The following is a 12,730-nucleotide window of genomic DNA, read 5'->3' as shown; positions in this document are numbered from 1 at the left end:
CACTGCCCCTAAGCCCCTCTCATGCGCCCTGTTTGTCGTATTTGTCGTATAATGTTTTTGAAACATTATGTGCCAGCCTCATTGTCAGAAAATATGAAGGTCGCCCACACTCCCCCTCCCCCCCTCCAATCTTATTGACCACGCTACTGTGAGCCTACGGCGACAACAGAGACGAGTAATGGTCAACATGAACCTGTAAGGGTCAAAAAAGGTTTACTGCGAGCACTCAAAATGGAGTGGAGATGCTGGGGATCGAACCCGGGGCCTCATACATGCAAAGCATGCGCTCTACCACTGAGCTACATCCCCCTGATAGCGAAAGATTTTAAATCAGATGTATAAGAGATTATAAATGGGGCAGCAGTGTATTTCCTGGAATGCATTATTTGATATGGATAATTGTATTGAAATGCTCAGCACTGATATTGCACACAGAAACATGCTTCATACTGGGTACTGTGTGTTATTACGTCCATCAGCACACTGATCAACAACCATTCACAAGCCGCAAGACAATTAGAAGTAGTTCTGGTTTCTTTCCTCTCTCTTGTCGGTTAGTCACTCAATTGTATTCGTTTAGGTCTGGGCCTGGCTGCAGGGAACTCACAGTACCTGAAGCTGCAGATGGAATCTGGCTATTGGCAGCAGGGCAAAGAAATTGTATGATCAACCGGACTTTGGAATCACCTTATGTCCTCACAATGCAAACACAAGGAGAGGATGGACGGAGCACTGAAACTTTTCAAATAGACACCCCCAATATCAGATCTGGGTTGAATCCATCATCATTCTTTAGCTCACTCCGCCACCCCAGTTCCGACCCAGCTATATGCAAAGCAGTCTGACCCTGTGCCTCATGGGGTCAGTCCAGCCCGAACTGCCAAGCCATTTCTTCCCTGGACTAGAAACAAGCATCCTGGGACCGGTTTCGGGTTCATAACCCTCATCAGCCAGGCTAGCTTGAATCCAGTGGCAAAGTGAGCAGGGGACCCACGTCTGGGCATACCCTGCCAACTTAGGGCGAACAAAGCAATACCAAAGGTGATGATGGACGGAGTGTTGAACATTGCTAGCACTCTCCCCAAGTCAACTGATCTGGGTTTAATCCATCATCATTCTTTAGCTCACTCTGCCACCCCAGTTCAGACATGGCCATATGCAAACCAGTCTGACCCTGTGCCTCATGGGAACAGTCCAGCCCGAACTGCCAAGCTAGGTCTTCCCTGAACCGGAAATAAGCATCCCAGGAACGGTTTTGGGCTAACAGCCCTCATCAGCCAAGCTAGCTTGAATCCAGTGGCAAAGCGAGCAAGGGACCCACGTCTGGGCATACCCTGCCAAGTTAGGGCGAACAAAGCAAACACAAGGAGAAACCGGTCCAGGGTGCTTGTTTCCAGTCCAAGTAGTGGCTAGACTTCTTGCAAACAGCCTCATATCGCTTTTTTATGTTTATGTACTTTATTTAATCCATTATATACAGCAATACAAATACAAATTTAACTAATTTTGAATTACTAATGAACAGACTGCATTACAATCCTAGGGATAAACCATTAAATGCTTTATAATTTTAAGAGGTGTCAAGGTACTTTACTGCCTTGAGTGGGACTGCCATGCCCAGATGTGTGTCTTGTGCTCACTCTGTCACTGGAACCAAGCAGTACCCGGGTGATGAGCCCATAACTAGGGCAAAACCATCATGGGTTCCTTGTGCTCTGGAGGGCCTGGATTGGCAGTTCAGGCTGGACTGTTCCCATTGGAGAAGGGTAAAGACTTATTTGCATATAACTATGTGTTTAATCTATGTTGTTCAGTCAATTTAAGTAGACACAGTGCTGCAAAATTAAATGTACAGCCTCATTTTTTCAGGCGGAGACCTGCCAGCTCCCTGGCCTGCACCCATCTTGGATGTGAGATGAGCCGGCTTTATTAGTTTGGCCCATGGGTACCCGCAAACATTTGCCCAGCAGCGATAAAGACGGTCTGTGGTGTGACAGGGCGCTTCACTGATGCTAGCAGGGTGGCAGTAGGGGCTGTGGGCAGGTCAGGGATTGTCTAAAGAAGTTTAAATAAATGTTAAATAAACACGCAAGCATTTATTTGCCGGTTAAAAAATGCTTGCACGTTTCTTTAAAAAAAAAATCTGAATATTAGTGGTCAGCAACTAAACAGCAGCTAGTGCTGCTGTTCACCAGGGGGGCCGCATGTGAGGGTCAAGAGGGCCGCAAGCAGCCTCTGGGCCGTACTTTGAGTATCACTGGGTCTCTCCCGGCTGGATTAGTTTTTCTCTCTGATACCTCCAGGGGGTAAAAAAAAACAATGGGCCATATTACCAAGATGTGCGTTAAAAAACGTACATCGCACATTTACCTATCGCTGGCTATCGCCGGATTTTATCGCTGTGTTAGCGCATCATTATCAACGTGCAACACGTAGGCGATATTAAATCCGGCGATAGCCGGCGATAGGGAACATTGGCGCATGAAAACAAGCGTTGTTGTCACGCGCTAATGTGTGCCTTGATAATATGGGGGGTGGATTCAGCTTTATGAATGATCCACACCCCCATGTTATCAATGCCTAACACCTGATCAGAGCAGGTGTTGGGAGACCTGTGATAAACTAGTTTATCAGAGGTCTCCTTCTCCCAACGCCGGCCTTGGTAATAGGGTGTTCCCACCTACAACCACATTTTACATGTGGTTGGACGTGGGAACGCCCACTTTGCATGTCATTAGCGACGTTTCTCGCTGATATGCAAAGTGGGCTTGAGGCAGACGTTAGCATGCCCTTGCTAATACCGCGCTAGAAGTATCGCCACTTTCTCGGCACAATTCGCCGAAAAAGCGGCGATACTTCACCTTGGTAATATGGTCCTATGTTCTCTGTCCACAGGAGCACGGACAGTGAGGTGAAGTTCTTCCTGCCCGCACACTTGCGGACATGAAGCAGTAAAGTCTCGGAGACGGGCTCCCTCTGACTAGTGGTTAATTTGTTTTTTTTATTTCAAATGTTTTTTTTAAAATATACGTTTCATATCAGAAGTTACATACAGTACATTATAATGCAGAAAGAAGAGAGAAAGAAAGAGAAAGAGGGGGGGGTCTGTCGTTAAGTCCTTCGTGACTCCAGGTATGTGTCGAGGAGCTCCCACATTCCATCTTTGGCATTGTGCTCCTTTGTGAACTTGCTGGTGATGTTGTCTGCGCCTCTGAGGAAAGTGACCCAGTTTATCCATGTTTTGAAGTTGCTTGTTAGGATGATTTTTAGTGCTGCCGTTAGTAGGATGTCTACCAGGTCTCTTTCCTCTTTGCTTTCCAGGCAGTCCGTCATGAAACCTGTGGCAAGGCTCACCAAGGTTAGCTTTATATTCTTGTTGGTGATGTCGTTGATAAAGTTGTTTACTTTCGCCCAGAACTTCTTGACTTTGTGGCATTCGAAGGTGAGGTGTTCCAGGGTCCCTTCCTCTTTATCACAGTTCCAGCAGATACCCGTGTCCTTTATGCCTACTTTGTGGAGTCTCGCCGGGGTCCAGTATGCTCTGTGGAGGAGCCAGAACTTAGTTTGTGCCAGTTGTGGCGTGACCTTGTTTGTTGTTGCCGACCGCCACAGTTTGTCCTTTTCTTCCTCGTTTAGCTGCCTTCCAAGGAGTGATTCCCATGTGTTCGTTACTTTCTTGTTTAGCGAGGATGTTTGAGGGTTGAGAAGCTTGTATATTTTTGCTGTGTGGTGGCCAGTCACATTGAGGGATTCCATGTATTTGATGATGGTTGGCGGGATTTTGCTTAGGTTTGCCTTTGTAATGGCTGTTTTGATTTCCAGGAATGTGTATAGTTCCTTTGCCGGGAGGTCGTGTAGTTGTTGCAGGGTTTGGAATGTGATCGGTGAGTTTTTTGTTTCCAGTTGGTTGGATGTGGTTATGGCTTTTTCCATCCACGTTTTACTGCTTAGTGTCTTACCCTGGTCCGTTATTTTTGTGTTTAGACAGATCGATTACAAGGTTGATCCCTTCAGTTTCTGTTCCATTCGTTTGTCTATTTTCATTAGTGCCTCTTTGGTGTGTCTGAGGATTGGGTTGAATCGGTGAGGGTGTTTGTTCGCTGTGAGTAGCGCTATGGGGTTGAGCCCCCCCAAGATGTTCTTTTCAACCTTCAGCCACTCTGGTTCGTATTCCTGCAAGCTGGTCAGCCAAAAGGTGCCCTGTTTCGCTAAGCAAGCCGTCTGGAAGTTTTTGAAGTTCATTAGGTTGAGGCCTCCCAAATTTTTTGTTAGCCTCAGCTTTTGTAAACTTATTCTCGGTCTTTTGTCTCTCCAGATGAAGCAATTGATTAGTTTATCGAGTCTCTTGTGGAAGTTGTCTGTCATTGCCAGGGGCAGCATGCTGAGCGTGTAGTTGATAGCTGGTGTAACCATCATCTTGATCGTTTCAATCCTGCCCCACCAGCTTATGTATTTTGGCGGGATGTATGACGTTACAACGCATGCATTTACATCGCATGCCTTTACAACGCAATTATTACAACGCAGTCCATTACAACGCATAGTGCTTTGGGGCGCTGGATAGTGAATAGTGTAATTTACTATTCCAACTCCAGTCCCCGTGGCCACTAGAGAAGGTTATTGGATAATAAATTAACCTATTCCCTATCCTAGAGTGCCCCCCAGAACAATGCGTTGTAATAGTTTGCGTTGTAATGGTTGCGTTGTAAAGGCTCTGCAATGTAAAAGTTGCGTTGTAAGTGTTGTTCACCATTTGGGCGACCAGGTGTCCAGTCTCTCCTTTATCTTTTTCAGGATGGCTTCTTCGTTGTGTTCCAGTGTTGTCTTTAGGTCCCTGCCGAAGACTAGGCCTAGGTATTTGAGCGGTTTGTTTTGCCAGGCTAAGCCTGACTGACCCAGTACTTCTTTAGTGGTGTGCACGTTCATTGGCTTATACTCCGACTTGTCCTTATTGAGCTTGTATCCCGAGGCTGCTGCGAATTCCCCTATGGTCTCCATTAGGGCTGTGATTGATGAGGTGGGCTCTGTGGTGGTGATGAGGATATAGTCTGCGTAGGCAGCGAGTTTCACTGTCTTGTTTTTGATTTTGACACCGGTTATGTCGTTGTTGTTTCTTATTCTGGCTAGTAGTGGTTCTAGTGCCAGGAGGAAGAGACCGGGTGATAGGGGGCAGCCCTGCCTTGTGCCTCATTCCAGCGTTAGTGTCTCCGATGTGTACCCGTTTACCACCACCTTTGCTCTTGGTTTGTTGTAGAGGGCCATTACCATTGTTCTGTATTTTATACCTAGTTCGAATTTCTCCATGCATGCGTTGAGGAAGGGCCATGATACTCTGTCGAAGGCTTTCTCAGCATCCAGAGCTATCATTACTGCCTGGTCCTCAAAGTGTGTTGTCTGGTTGATGAGATGGCATAGTAGTCGCGTGTTGTCCTGGGAAAGTCTGTTCTTGATGTAGCCCACTTGCGAGTAGTGGATGAGTAGTGGTAGGACCCTGTTCAGTCTGTTTGCCAGGATTTTCACGTATATTTTGCAATCTACATTGATTAAGGATAAAGGTCTGTAGTTTTGTTGGAATTGCAGATCTTTCCCTTCTGTGGGTATCACAATGATGTTGGCTTCGGCCATGGAGTCTGTCATTCTGCCCCTGTGAATGCATTGCGTGAAGGTTACAGCCATGATGGGTCTCAGTTGGTCGATGAATGTCTAGTAAAAGGCTGCTGTGTACCCATCCGGTTCGGGAGCTTTGTTGGGTTTGAGTTGGGTGATTGCTGCGTCGATTTCCGCATCCATTATGTCTTCCTCAAGTGTGTCCCTTTGAGCCGCTGTGAGTGCTGGCAAGTTGGTCTTGCTGAGTAGGCTTGAGCCTCCATCAGCGTCTAGGTTTTTGTCAGCGCAGTATAGTTCTTGGTAAAATTGCCTGAAGACCTCTAGGATACCCTTGTTTGTTGTTTGTGATTTGTTTGATTTGTCCGTTATGGCCGCAATTGTGTGCTGCCTCTGTTTTGCCTTCAGGTCAGACGCCAGTTGTTTCCCCGCCTTGTTGGCTGCGCATAGGTTTATGGCCCTGAATTAGTTTATCCACGTACCGGCCCTCTCGCTTAGGATCTTGTTTAGTTCGTATTTCCTTTTGGTTAGGGCCGTTAAGGTGTTCCTGTCTGTCAGGTTCGCGCAGTGCCCCTTTTCCAGAAGAGTAATCTCTTCTTCTAGGCCCTTGATTTTCTTGTTCCTGGCGCGGTTCATTCTGGCCTTGATGTTTATCAGTTTCCCTCTCAATGTCGCTTTTAGGGCGTCCCAGATAGTGCTCTTCTCCACCTCATCATTGTCGTTGTGGTGCAGGTACTCTCGTATGGTGTCTTCGATTTCTTTCACATTGCTCGGGTTCTGCAGGATGTCGCTGTTCAATCTCTATCTGCTCGTTGGTTTCTCATTGTGTCTTCCGCTCAGTGACAGTGTGATGTGTGCGTGGTCTGATATGGTTATCAGCGCTATTTCAGTGTGGTCTATAAGGTGTGTGTGTGTGCTGGACATCAGTATATAGTCTATCCTGCTGTAGGAGTTGTGTGGGTGTGAGTAAAAGGTGTACTCCCTAGCGCTCGGGTGTTGAAGTCTCCATGGATCAGCGAGGTGGAGCTTGGCACAGAGGTTTTTCAGGGTGTTGGTGTTGTGTGAGTCGTGGCTTGTTCTGTGTGGGTGTCTGTCTGTTGCCTGGTCTCAAACTTGGTTCATGTCGCCTGCCACTAATAGAAACTCATCTTGAGGGACTTCCTTGAGCATTGTGCCTACTTCCTGCCAGAAATGTTTGTCGTCTGAGTTGGGGCCGTAAATATTGGCTATATGTATCCGTTCATCTCCTCTGCCAGGCTTGCGAGTAGTACTCTGCCTTCCTCATCCGTACGGGAGGTGTTTAGGATTAGGTTAGCTTTCTTGCTCACTATGGTGATCACCCCTCGCTTTTTTTGTTTGGCGGGAGAGCATAGGACTTCTCCTATCCATCTTGCCTTCAGATGGGATTCTTCTTCTTGTGATAGCTTGGTTTCCTGAAGTACGTAGACGTCTCCCTTCAGTTTGGCTAGGTGGTCTAGCACCTTCCTGCGCTTGATGGGGTGGTTGAGACCTTTGACGTTCATGGACACTACTTTGCGGTTTGTGGCTCGCCCGGCTTGCGTTGGTGGGTTCATGGTGGTTTCGGTGTTTCGCCGCTCAATGGGTGGGTTTGGTGTGTGGCTATCTGCAGCATTGTTCTGTTGGTTCCTCCTCTAGCGCCCCCCCCCCCCCGGGCCGTGGGGTAGTGACAGTGGGGATGTAGATATGATAGAGATGTAGAGTGAGTGAGATGCATATACATGTACTGTGGTTTTGACCCGTAGTTTCCCATTCCCATTCCTTCCCCCTCCCTCCTCCCTCCCTCCCCCCCTCCCTCCGCCTATTGAAATGTGAGCGTGTGACAGCAAGGGTCCTCCCTCTCTCCCCCCCAAGTCCTTGTCTGTTAGGAAGGTGAGGAGGTCTTGTGTCCCATGCATGGTGGCTTTCCCCCCATTGTTCGAACATGTGGAAAAGAAAAAAAGGATATGTCGACTCTGGAGTGTCTTTGCATTCTTCCACCGCTGCTTTCTGAGGTGTCTGCGTCCATTTTTTACCCCTCTGCTACTAATGTCATGGGGTGGTCGTAGTTGCCACGCTTACGCTCGTCGGGAACTTGAGGTAGATAGAGGTAGATAGGTTGTCTTTTTGTGTACTTGTGCAAGGGTCCCTCTTGGGGCCGCATGATAGTCGTGTCGCTGCTTTCTCCTGGTTGAGGTAGGTATGTTGTTGAAAGTTCGCGGGTAGTTGTGCATGTAGGACTTGCGATTGGGTATTGTTTATATTCAGTGCGTCCTTATGCTGCTCCGCCTGTGGCGGCATCTGACGATGCTCTTCTCTTTGCTCCTGGGCTCTGCAGGTCCATTTCCTCCTGGACTGGTCCCTCTAGGTATCTCCTTAGTTTGTTAGGGTCCTCGAAGGCGTTGGTGCCATTCCTGTCTGTTATTTTCATCTTGGATGGCCCTGCGAAGCTGAACGTGATGTTGTTCCTTCTCATTTTGTCTCTGAGGGCTAGGAACTCTTTCTTTATCTCCACCATTATTTTGGAGAAGTCTTGTGTAATTGTTACTTTCTGGCCATTGATGTGAAGAAGCTGCCCCTTCCTTGCAACTGCGAAGATTGCATCTGTTTGGTGTGCTCGAAGTGGTTTGCATATTATTGGTCTTGGGCTGTTGCTGTTGGAGGGTTTCCTAGCTGGTATACGGTAAGCTCTCTCAATTTCAAAGGGCCTGTCGAACTTGAGGCCTGTGAGTTTCGGTATTATGGTCTCTAGCATGGCTGCGCACGATCCGGGGGTGTCTTCCTCGCTTTCAGGCACCCCCAGCAGTCTTATGTTGCCCTTGCGGCTTCTGTCGTCTTGTTCTGCTTGGATTCTTTGCAGGATGCCCGTTCTTCTTATGACCATGCCCAAGTCTTTGTGCATTACTTCTGTGCGGTCCTCCACGGCACTCACTCTTCTGTCAGCCGTGTCTAACCTCTCATTTGCTCTACTTTGTTCAGCCCTAATAGCAATTAGTTTCATTTCAATGTTGTCCACAGTTTTTTTCGTGGCTTTAGCGAGGTCGTTGCCTTCCGTAATTTTCTTTAGGAGTGTATCTAGTGTTATTGTTTCGCCGCCTTGGCCGTTTTGTATTTTCCCTGGGGAGTCCGGGTATTCGTTCTTGCTTTTTTTTTGTTCATTTGAGATTCTTTTCTCGTCCTTCCCTGCCATGGTGGCAAAGCCCCTTCTGATTTGGTGAGTTAGGAGCCTGCCCTCTCTTTGCTGCTGTTTAGTTGGGTCTTCTTTGGGAGCTTTGGTTGTTTTGGCGGCCTTAGTGGTGGTGTTCCCCTGCGGTGCGGGGGCTTCTTCTCTGAAGCGACACGGCCACTTGATCGTCCTGGTTCTGGTTTTTGCCCCCGCCAGCTCTTTTGTCTGGTCTTTCTGGCCTGGGGGTGTGTCTAGCTGCATTTACTACGCCTTGTTCTGCTGCTGTGGCCTTGTTCGTGTGCTTGTCTCTTAGGGGGGGGTGTACCTATGGCCTCGTCTCAGGCTGACAGCTCTTTGTGTCTGTTTTAAATGTACTCGCTTGCTTTACTCCCCCGTTAATTGGCCGCGGTCTTGAGAGCGCGTCGCGCTGCCTTGACTAGACACCATGTTCAATGTTCTGTCTCCTTTGTTTGATCTCACCTCAAAATGGCTGCCACAGCACTATGTTTGCCCTCACCAAGATGGCCTTCGATGATTGGTGTGCCAACCCGATCCAAAATGGCCGCTGTGTCGCCAAGAACCGGTGATGGGCTGTGCTCGTGAGAGCGCGTCGCGCTGTCTATGCTAGTCGCACACCCGTCGCAGACTGTGTTCAATCTTCTCTTTTGTCTGTTTGGTCCTCCCTCAAAATGGCCGCCGCTGCACTTTGCTCCTCTTACCTTGTGTAGCTCTTGTTTGACCCACTGCGTCTTTTAGTGCCCGCCCCCCCCCCAGCAGGTCGCTTGCCTCTTGTGCCTCTGGCTTGGTATGATGCGTTAATGAGAGAGAGGCGTCGTGTTGCATCGGCGAGTCGCCGTTTTCAGTCTCCCTTCTTTTTTTTTTTTTGTTGTTTGGTCCCACCTCAAAATGGCCGCCGCAGCACTATGCTCCTCCCACCTTGCTGCTTTTGGGATTTGCCTTTACCAAGATGGCCTCTGATGACTGTTGTGCCAGCCTGATTCAAAATGTCCGCTGTGTACCCAAATTCCGTACCGCCTTTTCGTGCTAAGGTTTGTCTCTGCTTGGGTGTGGTGGCTCTACCCGCTTGTTTCCTGTTTGTTGGCTCAGAGGGAGTTGTTAATCCTATACATCGATTCTTATTCCCGCACCAAGATGGCCGCCGCCTGGTTCTGTTTGGTCTCTGGCCGCCGGTGCTATTATTGCAAGTTTGCGCTTGCCGCTGTTCTTGGTTTTAGCAGTTGGATTCTGCGCCTATCTCGCTTAGGCGTGGGCCGGTTGGTGGGGGCTGCACCCCTTAATTCGCACCTTGCATCACTGGCTTGTGTCTTTGCGACTTGGTGTCGCTTGATCGCACCACCGCTTGCTTCTGTGCGTCTGATCTTCCTCCTCTCCCCTGCGCTCTGCCTTTTGCTTCCGCTCTTCACGCTCTGTGGCTAGTGAGGACTCTCCTGCTTGTATGCCCCCTTATGTCCCCTCTCGATCCTTGAGATCAATGGGTAGGACAGGTGGTCGCTCCTTTCGAGTAGTGGCCGCAAAACTGTGGAACTCTCTTCCTGCTGAAATTCGGGCATTGGACGACTTATTCCAGTTCAGACGTGCCATTAAAACCTTCCTTTTTAATAAAAATCTCTGATTAAGTATCTTTTATGCTGTGTTGTGTATACCTTCTTATGGCGCCAGGACGCACCTTTGCTGGGGCAGCTGTGCGCGGTACAAAAACAGTTAACATAACATAACATATGCCGGGGTGAGACGGGCGCCTGAATATGGCCGCGCCTTGAGCCTGCTTGTTGGTTTCGGTTTGCCTCCTGTGCCTTCCCAGCGCTTGGCTACCTTATGTCCCTATTGTATGTTCTTTTGTACGATCGCTTCCTGCGCACCTCTCGGCGGTTACCTGCTGTGTGGTGACAGCGTTGGGTGCGTTTTCGCTGGTGGCTTCTTCTGTTGTCGCTTGATCGCCTACTTCCCTCTCGCCGCCATCTTGGGGCCATCTTGGGGCTGCAGTCCCTTCTCCCTCATCCGTTGTTCCGCCGCATAAAACTTCTTCTTTGCGGGTTTCGGGGGTCTGCAGACTGCTCCTTCGGGTGCCTCTGGCCTTCATCCACCTCCTCGTTACACTTTTATCCCTTTTGGGGGTGTTTCCGCTCGGTTGCTTGCCGGTCGGGAGCTCCGGACTTAGGTCTGCTGCCTTCTCGCCATCCAAACAATGACCGGACAGTATTCGTTTAGTGTCAAAGTACACAACCCTAATGTAATGAATCACTGGGTTGGACAACCATTTGTATTGATTGACTTATTTTTTTATAAAATGTTTTTTGCAGAAATATTTTTAGCATCAAAAGTTACATCACAACATTACATGAATTTACAAACAACACATTCTGTGGACTCAACAAAAGATCAGAACATTACGAAAAACAAAGAAATTGTCATCATTAATAACAAAGACAACTGTGAAAAGGCCTCAAATTAATCGCTTTACAGAGGCTCCAATCCTGAATTTCTACTGGACAAGGGGAATAATCTAAAAGTAAACCTCCTTGTTACAACCATCACGAGACACATAGAAAAAATACCACATCCGGTGCTTAGGCTAGGAGAAACATAGGAACAGTAAAACAATTCCAAAATGGTTTTTTTTGTTAAATCCTAGCATGCCCTGATAGTTTCGTGTCTCGGAGGTGAAAACGTCGACGCGTTTCGAACCCAATGTCATTCACGGGTTCTCCTCAGGACAGGGACTGGGGGGTCGTTGTCACTTATTTGTGAAACGGGGAACCTCTCCCTTGATAGTGGGCGGATTCGCCGCTATACAAGAACGTTGTGCCGGCCTTGGGTTGAATCTCTCCGTGTTAATCTGGGGACTTTAAGCGTAGCAGATAAATCGAATTAGGCGCGTGGGAGGCGGCGGCCCCCGCACGGGCTGGCGTGTTTTTAGCGCTAGCTACTGACTATAGCGGTCCGGCACACGATGACTTCCAAGAGACTGTTTGTTTGTCTCTTGGAAGTCATCGTGTGCCGGACCGCTATAGTCAGTAGCTAGCGCTAAAAACACGCCAGCCCGTGCGGGGGCCGCCGCCTCCCACGCGCCTAATTCGATTTATCTGCTACGCTTAAAGTCCCCAGATTAACACGGAGAGATTCAACCCAAGGCCGGCACAACGTTCTTGTATAGCGGCGAATCCGCCCACTATCAAGGGAGAGGTTCCCCGTTTCACAAATAAGTGACAACGACCCCCCAGTCCCTGTCCTGAGGAGAACCCGTGAATGACATTGGGTTCGAAACGCGTCGACGTTTTCACCTCCGAGACACGAAACTATCAGGGCATGCTAGGATTTAACAAAAAAAACCATTTTGGAATTGTTTTACTGTTCCTATGTTTCTCCTAGCCTAAGCACCGGATGTGGTATTTTTTCTATGTGTCTCGTGATGGTTGTAACAAGGAGGTTTACTTTTAGATTATTCCCCTTGTCCAGTAGAAATTCAGGATTGGAGCTTCTGTAAAGCGATTAATTTGAGGCCTTTTCACAGTTGTCTTTGTTATTAATGATGACAATTTCTTTGTTTTTCGTAATGTTCTGATCTTTTGTTGAGTCCACAGAATGTGTTGTTTGTAAATTCATGTAATGTTGTGATGTAACTTTTGATGCTAAAAATATTTCTGCAAAAAACATTTTATAAAAAAATAAGTCAATCAATACAAATGGTTGTCCAACCCAGTGATTCATTACATTAGGGTTGTGTACTTTGACACTAAACGAATACTGTCCGGTCATTGTTTTGTTGTTCAAATTGCTAGTGGCCTAGGCCGGTCAGTGACAGGGCCCAAGCCTCCCCCCAGTTTCTCCTTTCTCGCCATCCAAGCCACGCCCCCCCGACTAGTGGTTAATTTGTAAAATAAAAAGTGCCAGGGCTCTCCTCAGGAGGCAGCGCTAATAGGAGAAATGTGCTGGTGCAACTGC

General features: G+C 48.1%; 1 non-coding gene across 1 annotated transcript; it reads right to left on the bottom strand.

Annotated features, from left to right (window-relative positions):
• Positions 1-237: 237 nt before the first annotated feature.
• On the bottom strand, positions 238-309 carry TRNAA-UGC (transfer RNA alanine (anticodon UGC)). The gene has a single exon. It is a non-coding gene; the product is annotated as a tRNA-Ala (tRNA).
• Between the last annotated feature and the right edge of the window lie 12,421 nt (positions 310-12,730).

The sequence above is a fragment of the Lissotriton vulgaris genome, unplaced genomic scaffold, assembly GCF_964263255.1.
Source record: "Lissotriton vulgaris unplaced genomic scaffold, aLisVul1.2 SCAFFOLD_1199, whole genome shotgun sequence".
Classification (NCBI taxonomy): Eukaryota; Metazoa; Chordata; class Amphibia; order Caudata; family Salamandridae; genus Lissotriton; species Lissotriton vulgaris.
Note: the sequence above shows the minus strand (reverse complement) of the source record. Positions and strands in the feature narration are given on the sequence as shown.